The sequence below is a fragment of the Toxorhynchites rutilus genome, chromosome 2, assembly GCF_029784135.1.
Source record: "Toxorhynchites rutilus septentrionalis strain SRP chromosome 2, ASM2978413v1, whole genome shotgun sequence".
NCBI classification, from domain to species: Eukaryota; Metazoa; Arthropoda; class Insecta; order Diptera; family Culicidae; genus Toxorhynchites; species Toxorhynchites rutilus.
In genome coordinates this window covers 239241969-239261947 of record NC_073745.1, presented here as the reverse complement: position 1 = coordinate 239261947, position 19979 = coordinate 239241969, and the positions used below count along the sequence as shown (strand labels likewise).

At 39.4% G+C, this 19979-nt stretch overlaps 1 protein-coding gene across 2 annotated transcripts in view; it reads right to left on the bottom strand.

Moving 5' to 3' along the window:
• The window catches only part of LOC129765339 (chondroitin sulfate N-acetylgalactosaminyltransferase 1), a 197724-nt gene extending 180233 nt beyond the window's left edge, over window positions 1-17491 (bottom strand). For both annotated transcript variants that reach the window (XM_055765525.1, XM_055765526.1), the window contains exon 1: window positions 16844-17491. The gene's annotated coding sequence lies outside the window, so the exon portion shown is untranslated. The remainder of the gene's footprint in view (window positions 1-16843) is intronic.
• Between the last annotated feature and the right edge of the window lie 2488 nt (window positions 17492-19979).

Below are 19979 nucleotides of genomic sequence, written 5' to 3'. Positions count from 1 at the left end.
TGACTTATCCAATTCAGGTTGTAGAAGCCTTTCAAGCCTTTTCAAATCCTAACCAGTCCGAGAAAGACTTACAGAGCAGCGGAAATAACCAGTCTCGTTTACGACATACCTATATCACGTTGCTCCTCGTCCTCGTTTTTCAGTTTTCCGGTTGCCTTTCTACAACGAAAAAGTGGCAAGTCACCGCACGGCACAAAAACCATGGAATAGTGCTTTCCGGAGCAGGTGAAAATAGATTTCCAAAGGTTCATTGCCTGCGCTGAAATCAGGATAATGAGTTCAAGGTGACAGCTCGCGATGAGGGAAAATAGCTCTGAATCGGAGCGAATTGAAAGCACATGTAAACCGTTCGGATGGGTAATTTCCCTGAAACGAACATGGATGGACCAAAAAGATGAAAATACATACATTCGCCAATAGGGGAGTAATCCTTTCTCGGCCGGGAAAGGGAAATGAAATTCGTGTGGCACAAAATGAAGCCCCCGAGAGGACGGTTGAGATGGGAACTAATTGCATGGGAAAGCGAAAAGGCGTGGTATTAAGCGAGGGTGTTACGTTGAGTAATTCCCTTGTATACTCCCAATCTTCATTAATGAGACCTGAGAGCAGTGGTTTTCTGCGGCATTGTACAGATGAAACTACGCTTTATCATATGTGATTACAACTGGAACACAAGAAAGCGCTCGCGAAGTTCGTCCATCTGTTATGTAAAGTTGAACAACGCTGGAAGGCTGGTGGGATTTCTCAATCATTTGGGCTGCTGTAATATATTTTCGACTTCAAACCGTCCAATCCATTCCGTCCAATTGCAAAACCATTTCCGAAAGCGGAGCGATTTATGTCCCACTCGTGTACACAAGTTTAATATGTCAGAGAATCCACAGCGATAAATTCCGCCCTGACTAGAGAAGATAAATCGCACTCCAAAATGGGCGCAAAATTGCCGCTCCATCCGCACTGAGAATTTAATTGAACATAAATCCTAAATCCTAATGCAGCCGGGCCATAACAAAGAATCCCACATCGGTTTACGCATTTTTCCGGCAGCCCACGAACCACAAAAAAAGCGGGACAAAGTCATTAAATTCCAACCGCCACAGCATTCGCTCAAATTGCCGTAGATCTCTGACAGAACATGGTTCCGTTTTTTTTATTTGTACAGGCGGAGCTCGGCACCACACACCCATAAAAAGTAAAAGCTCATTTCAATAAACTTCTCAATCCCTCGCCAGGAGGTGCCAATGAAAACTGCTAATGGTGTCGTTCCTTCTCGCATCAGCAAAAACCAGAGACTGACCTCAGCTGGTGTTATAACCGAACGCTTAAAGTTTCGGGCAACTCGCCAAACGGCGTCTGCTTCGAGTTCTGCTGCGCTCGAGAGCGTTTCGGAATAAAACCGAAGGATGGCCAATTTTTTTCACATTTCCACCCTTCGATGGCACGCTACAAAAGCTGACCAATAACTGGACCGAGCAAGCTCCCGGAGGGGGGTTGAGGGAACCGGAGTATTGAATTCAATCCGAGCCGAGAAGTCCGTTTTCTCGAGGGTCGCTCGACTAAATTATCTTTCCAGTTTCCAGAACTCGCATCCAATAGAGATCAGAGTCACAAAACTTTGAGTGATTTACAGCAGCAGCAGAGCCGAGCTGCGGAAGGGGTTGGGAACAAAAGTGCCACACAGTTCTGCTTGCTGCCTAATGGGTCGCAAATATTGACCCAATCCAAACAAATGAAAGCTAGAATAAATCTAATCGCATTGTGTTTCCCTCGGTTGGGTGGCCACGGCACAAAAAAAAATATTTGGTCCAGTAAATGGAGAAAGTGGAAGAAAATCTATTCCATTTCATTGCTTCTACTTCGTTGGTTCGTTATTCCTGGAAAAAATCTACTCTCCACCAATGCCACCGGTGTCATTCCAAAGGAACTAACGAGTGAAGACAGTCAGGTGGTCTCTTCTGTCTTTCCGTGAAGCGTCTTGTTTGAAAGGCATGGTTTGTTAATTTTATATCATTTGATGCTTGCTGGCAGACGATATCAATGGATCTGACAGAGTCGCGTAACGATAGAGCAGTTGTGCACGCTGTCCGCGCCTGATTGGCCTGAATCGTATACTGTAAATAGACATCGGGTTTATCAATGAAGCTGTCACCGTTATGAGGGTTTGAATGAGCTTTGAATAAAACTCTGAATCAAGAGAGACGAGTAGAATTCGTAGATATAACAGTTTGGGAAACGTGGAAACATAAGAAAAGATAACATTTTGAATCTAGAAATACCTTTCTATTCCTTGTCTTGTGATATTAGGTTCTTTATTTTGAATGCGTTGAATTCATCAACTCTGTCACTATTTACGCCCAAATAGGCACTTCGGATCGATGGTATCGATACGATGAACATAAAAAATAAAAATAAAAAATATTAGCAGCGTTTGCTTCACCTTTGAACATGCATTCCAACGGGCAGGGCTTGGCATAGTCATATTCAGGAGGATAGTCAGCAGACTATGAAGTATTTCCCCTTCGTATTCAATTGGAAATGACTTTTGGTTTCTTCACGCATTTTCACCGTCAACATGACTCAACAGTCAGTCGGGGGTTTAGTCGCTATCTCCCTCTACGACTCGATTATCTCATTTCATTCTTCCCCGTCAAATGGACTTCATTGCATTTTGAAGTGACTCCCTTCAAAATGAATTCGTTTCTCTCTCTCTCATGTATCATGTATGCGTGTATCGATGTTTGCAGGTGTATGGCACGATTATCGCTATCTTACTCTACCTACCGTCAAATGACAGACAGTTGACAGACAGTATCCCTCCGCTGTAAAAGTTCATCATCGCCTTCACGATATGTCAGATGGTGGTAAATTGGTAATTCGCGATGACAGAAAAATAGTGTCGACGTCTGGTGGCGACTTCAAATTAGGGCCATAATTTGGGTCCCATTTGGGCATTTGAAAAACAGTTATTTCGAAGCGTTGTCACGTCACAAAAATAGAGCATTTTTTTTAGTTTATCAGATGAACATAAGTTCAAACATTTTCATACTTGGGTTTTTCTGAGCAAACAATGAAGGTCAACAACCCACAAAATTTGGTTGAGATCGGTCCACAAATAGAGGAGTATCAACTGTCTCCAAAAGTTGTTGTCACGTCACGAAAAGTATACGATCCATTCCAGTGTGACATAACAACATTTTGACTCACTACAAACACTTTTTTGCGCTTTCATGAATAAAGCACAATTGAGAAAATTTACAACAAGAATCATCAGTTGGAGAATATTTTATATTTAGATTGGCTTGTTGTCAGTCAAATACTTTTGTGACGTGGCAACTTATATAGAGATCTCAGAGGAAAGTAAGAAGTATCCAGAGTAATAAAAAAAAACATAAAAAATAGTATATCGCTTGCTACAATACAGTGAAATTCTTATTTAATACAACTTATTAATTGTATGACGTGACAACGCTTCGTGGAGACTGTTTATTCACACAGAGCGCGTTGTCACGTCTCAAAATTCATGCCGTCAAAATGCATGTTCTTGCGAGTTTTTTGAAAAACTGTGTATACAGGAATCTACGTTCATCTTTCATTGACAAATCATAGAACAAAGTTTATTTGTATGTTTTGAAACGGAACTGAAAATACAACATTAATGTACAAAAGTCAGAACCCGCAAAAAGACAGGTGTTGTCACGTCACAAAAGTATTCAATTGCCAACAAGCGAATTCAACAACAAAATATTGTCCAACTGGTGATTCTAGTAGGATATTTTCTCAATTTCATTTTAAAATCGTTTACCATTTGGAAACCGTGTGATTTACACATGAAAAACGAGAAAAAACCTGTTTTTAGTGAGTCAAACCGTTGTCACGTCACGCTGGAATGGGTCTCTATCAGATTAGAGGACACGAAGCCGGTTTTTGAATTTCAAAATTTGAATGACAATTTTCACATCATGTTATTTAATTACTTGAGACACATATTTCTGACTTTCATTCAACCATATGGCTATACAATTCCAACATTGTTACTGATTTTTTTTCATTATAATATAAAGTTGTCTTCATAAGCAATTTTCGTATGAGACTTTTTCCCCAACTGCAAACAAAAATATTTTTAATTTAAATAGAGTACTAATTTGATATGGAAAAGCTAATTTTCATTCATAATTTTAATTTTGAAAACGTTCATTCCGACTAAAAATCAGCTATTCTTTGACCCTCCCCTAAACTGGTAAACGAAGCTCAACAGCGTCAACGCGGATCGCTGTGTTGAAGAAAACAAATACAGTTGACAGTTTGAGATATTGGCACCAAAAACATGGCGGGTGACATACGGCTGGATGTTTGAGTTCAACATGGTTTGACATATATTAAAGGAATGAGCGAAAAGTGTTCCGGATACGAAAATATTGTGTACAGTGGTCGAATTGCGAAATTGTGGGTAAAGCTTGCGCATCTCGAAGTAAATTTCCAATAAGAAATTCATATGTGAAGTGAATTAATTCGTCGGAGTTTTCAGCTTGCTTCGTATCAGGTTTCTAGTTTGGTAATGTAGAGGAGATGTGTCTAAAACGCGCCTGCCGGGCAATTTGACCCGGCAGGCGCGTTTGATTTGAATTTGATATAAATGCACTGGATATAGTCAATGATAGAATCCTACCATGTAAGTTTTACATTTGTAACATGTTTTAAAAAAATAAGAAAAATAATTTTCTTTGGAAGCAATTTTCGATGTAATTTTCTACATCATTTCTATAAAGTTTTTGTTGCTTGAAACCGATTCAGAGGCGATAACTGTGGATCATATTTATTGAGTCGAGTTCCCAGTGAATATCTCAGATGAAGAAAATGGTAAGAAAGGATTAATTTCCTTCTCAATTTGATATTTTCCGCATCAGCTTAACATTGGGCAGTATGGCATACCCTCGATCGGGGCAATTTGCTCGCTTTCGGCCCTAAACATTCTCACGAGAGAAATAACTTGTATGTGAGGGATGCCAGATGATTTTTTCAAATATCTCTGCATGGCACGAATAAATGTCTTCAAATGTAATCATAATGAACAAAAATGAGCGAATCATCACGGTATTTCGAACATGATGTTCGATAAATCACTCAAACAAATGTTTTCCAATACTTGGAAATGACCTCAGTATGTTTTCACAAACATTAATTGTCTTCACAAGATTAAATCTCTTTAAAACGAAAACATGTCTTCACATCTGGCATCTATATTATGTGCTCAGAGAATGCAGGAAAACAAGAGTGCGGACTGGAGAATTAACGCACGAATACTGGGAGAACACGCTCGCCGGATGAACGGTTTCTTCTCTTCGCAGGTGGGCATGAAGGGAATAGATTGATGGAATCTCTCATTCATACTAGCTGTTTCTCTGAGCTTTATAGTCTCTGAGAGAAACATCTCATGGGCATATTATACTTCTGCTGGGCCATTTAACACCGTATGATTGGAAATTTAGAGTTTGGGCGCCTTACAAAATAAAATTCGTAGTACTTTTGTTATTCAGTATCTAAAATACAGAACGATTACAGATAACTGAGGGTTAACTAATCTACGTACTGACGTAGTTGTTACCTTAAATTTCAAGAGCACGGTCAAGATAAATCCATTCTCGCTTAGGGCGTGCGTATTACCCACTTATCCTATACGTGTGGAGGGCTCAATATAGCAAGTCGTTAAAATATAGGCACAAAGTAACTTCTATAAGTTACTCAGATGTTTTGTAGTTTAATAAAACGAATTTTGCAGTGATTTTATCACTATGCTGCATTAGCAAATTCATTAGAAGTCTGGTGTTGTTTGTGTTGTTTTAAATTAATAAGTTTCCTCTCTCTGTATTCGAGGTTTAAATGCTTGAGTAGTTTTCGGTTGGTTGTCTGTGAAGTATTCGTTTTCGTTTCCAACGTAGAAAATAAATTTGTGTGATTTGAGAATTAGGAGAGCGGAGTGATGGTATCTGTGCAAGGAATTGCTGGCTTGGCTAAACATTTTCCACTCATTCTCACACATATCAGATAGTTTGTAGTGGTATTGTTCGGGATCCAAAAGAGGAGTGTGTGTTTCTGGGTTATACTTTGTTTCTCTTCCATAGGTGTGTCTGTGCTTTTGTATTAAGGGATGCCATATGATTTTTTTTCGATTTTACTTGTTTACTACACGGGTAATCTGTAAATGTCTTCATTTATTTTGTAGTCTTTACAAGTGTTCGGAATTTGAGACAAAACGGTAAATATCACTGTTTCCTTTGTCGTAAGTGTATGTAAGTGTATGCCTATATGGAACAAATATACAGTAGAATATCGATTATCCGCGGAATAGTCTGGCAACGTCATCTCGGATAACAAAAATCGCGGATAACGCAATAGAGAGTTAAAAATAAAAACCAACGCTAAAAATATATTTCAGCATGCATTATCAATACAAAAATAATTAAACTATCCATCTACATGGTCGTGTATACCAGAGGACAGACAATGTGAAAGCCATGACCAAAACAAAAGCTTTCTTCAGGTCTATTAGTGTTGTAGTTCTTTAGTTGTGTAGTTCTTCAGTTATTTAGTTCGTTAGTTATTTTTACTGCCGTCGCGATTGGAGTTCGATAAAGAGTAGACAAGCCAACTAACGAAATATATCCCACGTCAGATTTATACTAGAAGAATTTTCTCGGTTACTTTGTCAGGTTTCCCAAGAATAATTTTCTGCCATCGCGATTAGAGTTTAATAATGAGTAGGCACGTGTGTGCTCCCGTGGCCGAGTGGTTAGCGTCCCACACTATCATGCCGGGGGTTCGGGTTCGATTCCCGTTCTGGCCGGGGGATTTTTCGTCAAAGAAAATTCTTCCGACTTGCACTGTGGTCACGCGTATTCTAGAGCTTGCCACTCCAGAGTACATTTATGGCGTGTTATTCGGCATAGAAATCTCAACCAAGTATTACTAATAAATATGACGCAAGTAATGCTACGTTGAGAAGGCAAAAAGTTCCACTGGAACGTTAGAGCTATCCAGAGTAGGCACGATAAATAACGCAATATATCGCCAGTTAGATTAATTTTAAAAGAATTTTCGCGGTTACCTTGTCAGGTTTCCCAACAATCATTTTATGCCATCGCGTTCGAAATTTAATAAAGCGTACACGCTGAATAACGAAATTTATCTCCAGGTCGAATAGTTTTTGATGAGTTCTCGTAGTTACCTTTTCAGATTTCCCTTAGGATATCTCTCCGCCGTCGATTACGATAAAAAGTATGTGCGATAAATAACAGATGAATAAGAAGCAACTTTATAGGTTTTCCTACTCAGTATACCTAAACATAATCTCTTCCGCGTGTTATAAATTATAAAAATCTTGGAATTTCGTTTTACGAGTGATCGATAGTTTGCGTTTACATAACCATATCACTTACCTCAGTGAATCCTGATTCTTACCTCTTCCCACTAACAACTATCCCTCCCATGATAAACGCTAGGGAACCACGCTATAGAGGCGACCCTTCTGGCGTTTGGGCGGCGAATATCATACTAACATTCCTTCCCTTCCCCTGGTGATCAATTTTATTGTAGTCAAATGGAAAAGAAGGCTCTATTGTATCCAAAAATCAAATTAATTTCGCGAAAGAGTACCATTTTGAGTAATGAGACACTGTTTAATGTTGATGGCCAAAAATACAACTTATCCTAATTTCGTGTAAAGTCAAGATAGCTATATAGTGTATTCGACAAAGTTTTAGATCTAGTTAAAATATAAACTTTTATCGAAGACGTTAACTTTCTATCTTTTACAGTTTTTGGAATATAAGTCATTTTTGTGTGAAGACTGCTGAAAAAAATAATGTTTTGTTCGTAACATTTTTGTGTGTTAATTCTCACGTGTGAGATTTTCTTGACATGTTTCCGAATAGATAAAAGTTAGCAGAGCATTTAAAATGCGATAATTTATACATAAAAATGATACGAATTGAACATTAATAGCATTTTTTCAAAGAAAAACATGAAAAAGTTATTGTTCGAAAAACTTTTTCCATGTAAATGTGCCCATCGTCCGATGTATGGAAAACTTGTTGGAAATTTTGAGGGCTATTTATATCCATTTTTTTCAGAATTTTTAAAGCATATGTTTTCGAGAAAAAATAATTTTAATTTTCAAATTATTTTTTTTCCAATGAATTTTTTTTTCAAAAAATTCTTTGATAATGTTAAATGAAAACCAATATAATTTACTATATTCCATTCTTTGACTAAAATTTTGTAGGTCTGATGGATTTTTTTATCAGATAAATTCATATAATTTTTTTTTCAAAACCTCATCAATATCAAATCAAAAGTATTAAAGTATCGAGAGAAAGTTCTCGACTAGTAGAACATAGCAGATAATGAAAAATCCAATTCCAAGATGGCTGCAGTCCCCAAACAACTAATTACTTTTTAAATGGTTTCATTCAGCTTGACCTATTTCTATGTATGTTTGAATGTTTGCAGGATTGCCCCACATTAATAGAAAATTGACCCCGTTCCTGTTGACTGATTGATCTGAAATTTGGAACATACATTTAATTCTACTGACATTATAAAACTGCGTATTCCATGATCTTGAAAAATTCAATTTGGCCGTCGTTAAAAAATGGCTGAATAATTTGACTTGGAGAACACGAAACGAAATAAACAACATAAATTCAGAAAGGTCGCCGCCACTAAATGATCGACTATGTATATTTTTGCAATCCCCTCAATATCGAAACGAAATGATTTGACTAATATTTTGAAGAAAATAAGGTAAAAAATAAACGTTGGATTTTCATTACCCACAGTTAGTTGTTTCATCATATACCCTACGATTTTATAACATTTTTCATCAGTAAAAACATGTTACTTTAATATAGAGAAAGCATATTTGAAATGGAAAACCCAATGTTTGTTCAACCCAATGCGAATTTTAATTGGACCAACAACACCTAATACTATATCTAGAACAATCACTTTTTCTAATATTTCTTCACTTTTCCACCTTGGTTTTTATTTATGAAATTCCCAATATTCAACTGTGACGGTTCGGTCCTTGTAGTTTTTAAAAACTCCCCCGAACATCCAAACCCGTTAACTTATATATATATATATATATATATATATATATATATATATATATTTTTAAAAAAACGTTTTTGAGAAAAATGAATTTTAAATTGTAAAATAACCTTTTTTTTTGTCAAAGAAAGGTATAATAATTTTTAAGTTAAAAATTTTTGTAAAAAATTAAGAAAAAAATTTGGCTCTTTACCAAAAAGCCATGAAATTCGTCAAGTGGCAAAAGTGGAGCTGTTGATGTCGGAATTGCTGTGCAATTCTAATCCGATACGTTACCGCTATTGACTGCTGACTATAGCCCGCAATATATTCTTAATATATATGGGTGCCAAACCTAGATGTGTTAAAACATTTAGAGCCTCCCAGTGATTTAGAAATGTTACAAAAATGCGTACATGGTGAGCGCGGTGCTTGAAGAATGAATTTTGAAACTGGATGAAAGAATGATGACCGAAGGAAGACGTATGATCTTGTTTATTTTTGTCATGTATTATTGATAATTGTCCTAGCCCTCCAAATATTCAATGTTGGCATTTATATGTAGACATTAATAAGCTTCGATGACCAAATATGGCTCAAATTGAACATCCCTGTTTATAACAGTTATACTGTCCAGCACACACACCCGCACCCAAAATTAGGCAGATGAATTGTGGATACAGATGAGTCTATTGCTATCAGTAGAACGACAGACAGCATCCAGAAAAGAACGTGCGTGAAGATCGAATTTCATCGAATATACAATTTTTAAATTTGAGAGCGTAGTCTCGAAAATCCCAAGAAAGAAACCCTACCGTTGGGACAGTGTTTATTCTCGATACGCGATTCAGCCTCGAACCTCTGAAAGCGAACATTCTACAAAAATTGAAAAATGGCAAACTGCAATATTTTCCTCCAAACATGACCTCTGGGGGGCGGGGAGGATCCCCCATCCACGCCAAAGAATATATCAGATAATGAACCTCCTCCTGAAGAGCAGGAGGATGAAACAGAAGATGAGGAGGAAAATTCTGTTTACGAGATAGAAAGCTCTGAAGATGAGGAAAAAGACGAGAAGCAGGATTTTTGTCTAAAAGAATACCCTGATGGCGCCAAAGGCCCATTTATCGTATACTTTAGACGAAAATCCAAACCTCTTAACGTCATTCGCATCTCAAAAGAGTTGACACAGAAATTTTCCGAAGTTACCGAGATTACTCGGATGGGGCCAGACAAATTACGAGTTGTCGTCTCCAGCAGAACCCAAGCGAATGAAATAACGCGCTGTGATCTCTTTGCGATCGAGTATCGCGTATACGTACCCAGTTGCAACGTTGAAATAGACGGTGTAATAAACGAAAAGGGTTTGACTCGAAAAGAGATACTCGATGGTGTCGGTCGCTTCAAGAACTCTTCACTTAAAAGTGTGAAGATTCTTGCATGCGATCGACTGAAATCTGTGTCACTTAAAAATGACAAAAGAGTACTTAATCGGACAAACTCTTTTCGTGTGACATTTGAGGGTTCCGTCCTTCCTAACTACGTTGCAATAGGTGCACTTCGTTAACCTGTTCGGTTGTTTGTACCCCGGGTAATGAAATGCAACAAATGTATGCAACTCGGTCACACGGCCGCCTATTGTTGCAACAAAAAACGTTGCGCAGATTGTGGAGAGAGCTATGATGAGTATCCTTGCCCGAAAGAACGCAAGTGTCTTCATTGCGACGGGACTCCTCATGATCTTACTCAATGCCCGGTGTACATACAACGAGGGGAAAAAATCAAGCGTTCCTTAAAATAACGTTCCAAGCGGACTTATGCAGAAATGCGTAAGAGTCCCGTTCCAACGACTCAGGACAATCCCTACTCCATTCTGCAGAACGACGAGCCTGTTGCTGACGCTCCCAATGCAGGAAGTTCCGGTACATCGCAGGGTGCCATCAGGAAAAGAAAAATTACTTCTTTTCCATCACTCCCCAGAAAGAAAACCGAAACTTCCCAAGTTGGAATGAAAACTCGAATCGAACGTGCTGAGAATAGACCGAAGCAAGTACCTCCTGGTTTAAGCGGTTCTTCTACGCACCAGGGGTCCTCAGCACTTCCCGGAGCAGCACCCAACACGTTTGCTCCTTTTTCGCGGTCAAGGCAACAGCCACAATCTGGCTTGCTTGCGCTTTCTGACCTGGTGGACAACATTTTAAATGCTTTAAATATAAACGACCCTCTTAAAAGCATAGTATTATGTTTGCTTCCGGTTGTGAGAACATTTTTGAAAGAAAAATGTGGTTTTTTGGCAGTGTTCATTTCCCTCGATGCCTGATTCAGTGCAAGAGGTCAAGGATCATTCATTCCTAAACTAGATCAGTTTAAATTTTTAGTTCACAGCTCTAACTGTGATGTATTTTCTCTCTGTAAAACATGGCTTTCTTCAGCCGATGAGCTGAATTTCCACGATCTCAACATTATTCGCCTCGAAATGACGAATAATCGAAATGACTCGTTTGGTGGCGTACTATTGGGGATCAAAAAATGCCACTCCTTCTATAGAGTCACTCTCCCATCGATGACAGGCATTGAAGTTGTCGCATGCCAGACACAAATCAATGGCAAAGACCTCTGCATTGCCTCGATATATATTCCTCCAAGAACTATGGTTGGCCGCCATCAGTTTTTTGATATCATCGAGGCACTGCCGGAGCCGCGGCTAATCTTAGGTGACCTCAACTCCCATGGAACAGCATGGTGTTCACTCTACGATGACAACCGTGCCACTTTGATTTATGATCTGTGCGACAACTTCAAATTGACAGTTTTGAATACTGGGGAAGCAACCAGAATAGCCAACCCTCCTGCACGGGCAAGCATGCTAGACATATCACTTTGCTCTTCTTCGTTATCCCTGGATTGCACGTGGAAGGTAATCCAAGATCCCCACGGTAGTGACCACCTGCCAATAATTTTATCGATCGCTAATGAATCAAACTCTCGTGAGTCAGTCAATATTTCGTATGACCTCACGAAGAATATTGACTGGAGAACATTTGCGGAAATAATATCTGAAGCAATTGTTTCAATGCATGAACTTCCTCCACTCGAAGAGTATAACTTTATATCGAGTTTGATTTACGAAAGCGCACTTCAAGCTCAAAAGAAACGTGTTCCTGCTACCACTTTCCGACGTCGTCCTCCATCACTTTGGTGGGACAAGGAATGTTCAAAGGTCTACCTTGAAAAATAATCCGCTTTCAAAAAATTCAGGAAAACTGGATTAGTGGAATGGTTTCTAAAGTACCAAGCTCTAGAAGCCAAACTAAAAGGTTTGATTAAAGCAAAAAAGCGTGGATATTGGCGGAAGTTCGTCAATGGTTTGTCAAGGGAGACCGCTATGAGCACTCTTTGGAATACGGCTAGGAAAATGCGTGGCTGGAACCATACAAACGAAAGTGAGGAATACTCTGACCGTTGGATTTTTAACTTTGCAAGGAAGGTTTGCCCCGACACCGTTCCTGCACAAAACGTCGTACGCGACATTCCGCTCCAATGCGATTATGAGAATTTTTCGATGGTAGAATTCTCAATTGCCCTCCTCTCATGTAACAATTCAGCTCCGGGGTCGGACAAGATTAAATTCAACTTGTTGAAGAATCTTCCCGACTTGGCAAAACAGCGTTTGCTGAACTTGTTCAACAAGTTTCTGGAGCTGAATATTGTCCCGCATGACTGGAGACAAGTGAGAGTGATAGCCATACGGAAACCCAACAAGCCGGCTTGCGATCACAACTCGTATAGGCCGATTGCAATGTTATCCTGTATTCGTAAATTGTTAGAGAAAATGATTCTACTTCGTTTGGACAAGTGGGTTGAAGCGAACAATTTGCTGTCAAATACGCAGTTTGGCTTCCGCCGAGGTAGAGGGACAAATGATTGTCTCGCGCTACTATCTTCTGAAATCCAAATCGCATTTGCTCGCAAAGAACAAATGGCTTCCGTTTTTCTCGAAATCAAAGGGGCATTTGATTCAGTCTCCATGGAAATTCTCTCAGAGAAGCTTCATAATCGTGGACTTTCACCAATTCTTAACAATTTCCTGTACAATTTACTGTCAGAAAAGCACATGATTTTCTCTCATGGCAGCTCGAAATCTTCTCGTTACAGTTTTATGGGCCTACCACAAGGCTCCTGCCTAAGCCCCCTCTTGTACAGTTTTTACGTCAATGATATGGATGATTGTCTCACTAGAGACTGCACGCTGAGACAACTTGCAGACGATGGAGTTATTTCCATCACGGGTACTAATCCCGTCGTTCTGCAAAAGTCGTTGCAAGATACCCTGAACAATCTGTTCACGTGGGCCCTCAAGCTGGGTATCGAATTCTCTACGGAGAAAACTGAAATGGTCGTTTTTTCTAGGAAGCACGAACCCGCCCAATTCCAGCTTCACCTATCCGGCAAAACGATCCAACACTCTATGTTTTTCAAATACCTGGGTGTATATTTTGATTCTAAGTGTACCTGGGGGAGACACATTGCGTATTTGAAACAGAAATGCCAGCAAAGAATCAATTTTCTCCAAACAATTACCGGAACATGGTGGGGTGCCCATCCAGGAGACCTCATTCAATTGTACAAAACAACGATATTATCAGTGTTAGAATATGGCAGTTTTTGCTTCCGATCAGCTGCCAGGATTCATATTCTCAAGCTGGAGAGGATACAATATCGTTGCTTGCGTATAGCCATGGGGTGTTTGCATTCGACACATACGATGAGTCTCGAAGTTTTGGCAGGAGTACCCCCGCTTACTCTTCGGTTCACAGAATTATCCTACAGATTTCTCATCCGTTGCAAGATCATGAATCCATTGGTGATTGATAACTTCGAAAATCTACTCCAACTGACTCCTCAGTCAAGTTTTATGTCTTTATACCATGAGTACCTTACCCACGATGTGCACCCTTCACCAGGCATCTCCAACCAAGTTTGCTTCCCTTACTTCTGCAATTCCTCTGTCATTTTTTATCTGTCCATGCGACAAAAAATCCATGGAATCCCAGATCACCTACGCTCCGATTCTATTCCGCCGATATTTTCGGCAGAATATGGGAAAGTTGGATCATTCATAAACGGGTCCACTGGCTTCGGCATCTTCAATGAAAATTCCAGTGCCTCTTTCAAACTCAAAGATCCTTGTTCCGTGTATGTCGCTGAACTGGGTGCGATATATTACGCATTAGGGATCATTGAAACATTGCCCATCGACCACTATTTTATTTTTTCAGACAGTCTCAGCTCAATAGAGGCAATCCGCTCAATGAAAGTTGATAAATGCTCATCTTATTTCCTAACAAGAATAAGACAACTATTGAGTGTTTTGGTCGAAAAATTATTCAAGATTACCTTAGCATGGGTTCCCTCTCATTGCTCGATTCCGGGGAATGAGAAAGCGGACTCGCTAGCTAAGGTGGGCGCTTTAGAAGGCACACTTTTTGAAAGGCAAATTGCTTATAATGAATTTTTCCACATTCCTCGTCAGTATACGCTCGTAAGTTGGCAGCGCATATGGAGTGGTGATGAGTTCGGTCGTTGGTTACACACGATTATCCCTAAGGTCTCGACGAGTGCATGGTTCAAGGGAATGAATGGAGGTCGTGATTTCATTCGCGTGATATCTCGGCTTATGTCCAATCACTACAACATAAACGCGCATCTCTATCGCATTGGGCTCGCAGCAAACAATCTTTGTGATTGTGGCGATGGCTACCACGACATCGAGCTTGTTGTCTGGTCGTGTATCCGGTTCCATGCTGCTCGCTCTCAGCTCTCTAGAGCACTGAGAGCACAAGGCAGACAATCGGATATCCCCGTCCGGGATATCTTAGGTAGCCGGGATCCTGATCTTCTGCTTCATCTATACCTGTTCCTCAGAAACGCCGATGTCAACGTTTAATGATGTTTCCTTCGTTGTGTCCCTGTTTCATATCCCTCCTATTCGATCTATAAACTTTTACTTAGTCGCGGCAATACATACACACACTCTTTACAGATGCACGGGCCGAAGGTTGTGCAGTCCACTGATCATTCAACAAGAGCCAAAGGTTGTACCGCTCATGACAACTCTACACGAGCTGATGATTGCGCCGGCTAGTGACCATTCTATCCTGGATTCCTCGAGTCGAGAAAGACGCACCACGCTAGATATGGGGTACAGACTAGGGGGGCGTTGCTGATTAATGGTCAGCTGCATCCCAATAGGAAGTATCCCGTGTCGGGCACACGTACAGAGCATCGAAGACTGCGACATACCAATTATGAGAACACTTGTAATACTAACCTCAAGTCAACCGCGAGTAATCGGTTACATATTACTAACATAGTCTAAGCAAACATTGTCAAAATATTGAACTCCCGGCCCCGTTAGGCTGACGCCATATGAGCCTTAATAAAATATATATTTTGGATAAAAAAAAATGACCTCTGGGCTCCAACTACTTGATCTTGGAATAATTAAAGCATTGAGAATGCACTACCGGTACAAATTAGTGAAGGACTAACTGAATGCGAAAGAAAAAAAAAAGAATTATTGAATGTCAATCTTCTACAGTGTATGCGTAGCAAATCATGCCAAACAATCACTATTGTTAATTGCTTCGTTAAAGCTGGCTTGTGAAATCAGACAATTTGATATACATCAATGAAAACAGCATTGATAACGACCCTTCAGAAAAAAAATGTATTCCGATCGATTTTTGAAGCGCTCGCTGAACTAGGTTTTGATTCTTCTGAAGGTTTGGTTGTAAATGTTTAATATTTTCAAATATAATAGAAGGTATAATCGAAATTTTTATTTTCCAGACTACGTGGTTTTTGACGACAACTTATGCGAATGAGCAATTTTGTCTGACGATGACATAATAACAACAGTGCTAAAAAAAAATCTCTATAGAGAACATTGATAATGAAACTCATTCAGTGCCTGCCGAAGTAGTCGACAGTGGAACTATAAGCCCACCATCTCAAAACCAGCTAGAAGATGCTTTCCAAACTATTTATGTTGGTTTATCAACTAAAACAAATTTTTAAATGGACAACAAATTGTTTGATTTAAAGAAAAAATGGGTTAGGGGACAAATGAGTTGAATTTTGTACCTATTTTTCAATATTTTGTTGTTTTTGTTTCAAGATAATATAATTTAATTGTTTCGTGTGAACTTGAGCGTTTCTTTCTCTATAACGACATCCGAATTCTCCATAGCGACTGTTCTGTACAGCGACAATTTTCTATAACGACGGTCCCTTGCGATGTCGCTATAGAGAGCTTTCACTGTAATTGTAAAACTGCTTTTCAAAAAAACAGTGATCATGGGTAAGGTGTTTCAACAGCATACAATAAAATCGCCCCATAATAATTCATATGCACTTTCTTACAACGAGCGCAATATTTAGAACAACCACAAAGCAATCTATCGGACAATTTCAACTTGCACACAGAAATTGAACTCATGAAAAATACTGCACTCTCCATGAATGTCTGTCAAAAAACACAGTTCTTCGAATCGTATAACTATGATTTGTGAACGGCTCTATTAGTCAACCACCCACTCGAAGCGCACGCGACAACAACACAGGACAACAGCTACAGTCGAAATAATTACTCCAAAACAGTTCGCATACAAAAATAACAAAACAAAAAATTCTTCCCGTGGAGCGTTGGAAGTCGAGAAAATACTGCTTCAAAACCAATGCTTTTTGTGCTTACCAATAGCAGCCGATTCATTCACAAAACGAGAACCGAACAAATCCTCTTTTAATCGCTCCCTTTCCCATTGAGACCGCCAATATCTAACGCTTCACCACCATTCATCCTCCCACTCTTCGTGGATATGTGTGTGCGTCGTTTTATTATGTATATTTTTTGTCTCAGCTATCGAGAGGCGAACGAATGGAAACCACTTTGTTACAATCAATATTTTCCGGGAGGACTCTCGGCAAGCTGTCACTTTTTTTTCGGGATACTTGTAATCTGTGTTACTGGTTGTTTTTTTTTTCTATTATCAACTAACACGAGTTCGGATGGGTATCAGCCGGACAGCACTCCACAAAACGTAACACTTGTCTCCGGATCCACTACACTGTAACTACTTGGTATTCCACTCTGTAAACACTCAGCTTCCGCTTTGCTATGTATCCGAAAAGATCACCGCCGTAGACCCACTTTTTCGGAGCAATTCCCCATCCATTTTGTAGCTGGATTGTTGGACAAGTCTTCTAGTACACACTTTCAAAAACAGGATAGCTGTTTTCGCACCGATACATTTTCTTTTTTAAAGGAACAAATTATATGAACAGCGCGACGGATCCCTTTTCCCGGGGCACCGACTCGAGCGAACCGTGGCAGGTGAAAATCTATCGAAGACTGAACGTCTCTCGTGGAAATGCTGGAGTTTTTCTTGTGCTCCCACGAAGTGGGAGGAAAGCTCCCAGGGAAGCTTTCGCCACCCGAACACGCGGTAAGGACATTCTCTCGGAGAGAAACGGGCAAATCCTCTCCCTGGGAGGATGCCATTGTTGATTCCTGTTCTCCCAAAATGTGGGCTGCTTCGAATACGTGGGCGAGAGTGAACTGTGTTGGTGCAGCCATTAATTTCGGAAGCCGCGAAACCCCTGTGTCAGCTGATTTCCAATGCGGAGGTCAGCTGTTGCGGAGAGCGAACAGATTTATTGCCGCTTACTACTGAGAAGAAGAGCGATGCGGATTCGTGGTTACGATGGGACATTGCGCAACAATGGTGACACTGGTGCGGAGAAGGAGCAGGATTACCGCCAAAAAACCCGTGCGATTCATGTGCGTTGGAATGCAGTTATCGATTCTTGTAATCTGAAAGCTAATCGCGTAAAATAAAATATCAAATCCGTTATCAACAAAAATGAAATTGTGAATAAAAGCAACATATTGAAATTTTAAATGCAGTACTACATCTAATGGAAAGTTATCTGTTCAACCCTGGACACATTCCCTTCACCGAAGAGCTTTTCGAATCCTTCCTTTCGTACTCCACGAACAAGCTTCTAATCGTTACTCTCGTTCCGCTCTCCATTGCTCACAACCACTCACCGGTCTATATTATAACAATCAGTGCAATCGGTAATGGATAACCACGGATACTCTCGAAATTGCTCCACGTGGCTGCTGTGGATGCATGCATTGTGCCTTGTGTTCGTGAGAAGCGCGGGGTAGGTACGAGTATTGAATGGTAAAACTGGTGAAGTATTCGACCTTGGCATCCTTTATTACTATGCTGAGAGGTGCCTCCCTCTCCATTACACAAGACTGTGTAGTGAACTTTGTCAGTTGAATCAGTGTAGACGTGGTATGATTTGAAAGAACAATCAAAACAGTTTAATATAATACAAATTGATCCTAGTAATCAAATAAATATATTCATGTCTTTTAGAATTTAACACTAGATTGCCCAAGCAAGTCATTTTGACTGCTTTTCAATTTCAATTAGGAAAGCTGTTATGTATATAATGGAACAGTTTCTTAGAATGTTGTGACTTTTTACACAACATATAACTGTGTTTATTAATAATTGTAGTTGCCTCACCACTCTTTCATTTCCGGAGATATATATGTGTTATACCTATATAGCCTAAAAGCAGTCATTTTGACTGCTTAAGAAATTTTAAATAATAAAATGACTTTAATAACTGAATTCAGTAAATTTCATATATGACCAGTTTCGGCATTGTATTGGAAGGCACTTTTCATATTTTTTTCGATTACCGTGATAACATACAAGTACATAATAAATTATCACCTTGGGCGTATACTTGATAAGTTGCAGTTTCTCAAAAATCTAAAGTAGTAATTGTTATTCGAATTTTTATGCAGTAATACTTGTTCTAACAAGTTGTTTATTTTATTTCTTTTAAGCCTAAATGCAGGAGAAATGAGTTATTGGTAAAGTAAACGAACATAAGTGAAGTATTCCAGAAAGTATAGAATGGTACGTCCGGCTGTGTATTACCTTAAATACCTTCGATTTTTGAGATTTCGTTTCGTCGAGCAGTTTAGAGTTAGCGTTTACAGAATCACATCACTTGTCGCAGTGAATCCCGATTTTTAACCTATCCCACCAACAAATATCCCTTCCATGATAATCGCTAGGGAATCACGCTATAGAGGCGTCCCTTCTGGCCTTCGGGCGGCGAATATCATACGAACATTCCTTCCCTTCCCCTGGTGACTGTAAGAACGTGGCCGGCGTCGTTATTGACCATTTAAAGCTCGAATCATCGAGAATTGCACAACGAGAATGATTTGCTAGTGCCAAGCGTCATTCCGTGTGTTCCATGCGCAATTTGGTTGGTTCAGGTCAATCACGGAGAGCAACTACGAATCGAACTGTCTACCCAAGCTCAAGTAGACGAACATAAGTGAAGAGTGCTTCGATGTACCGTTCTGAATCATATTTCGGACGCTTAAGGCATATGATGCAGAAAACAGATCTAAGCTTTATGCACAGGTATTATTTGGTTGATATTTTCAATAAATTAGTTCAATATGCTTTTAAGCTTTCTACTTTGGTACCTATTTGATTGAAAACATAGAAAAATCATCGAATAAAATGCTTTTCAAATGAAGCGAATAAGAATCAAACTTCGGACACTAAATCAAATTTCGGACACTTTATTTTGTAACTTTTTGGACGAAAATTACATTACACTTGATTATACTTGATTATAACACTTACCAACCATTCAAAGTAAACTGTTAACGATGATGAGAACTGATGAAACATGGGAGAAATTTAATTATTTATGAACGGGTAAATTCTACGTGCTCACGCTAAGCAAACGTCAAACACAAACGATAATGAGTAGTGTTGTAA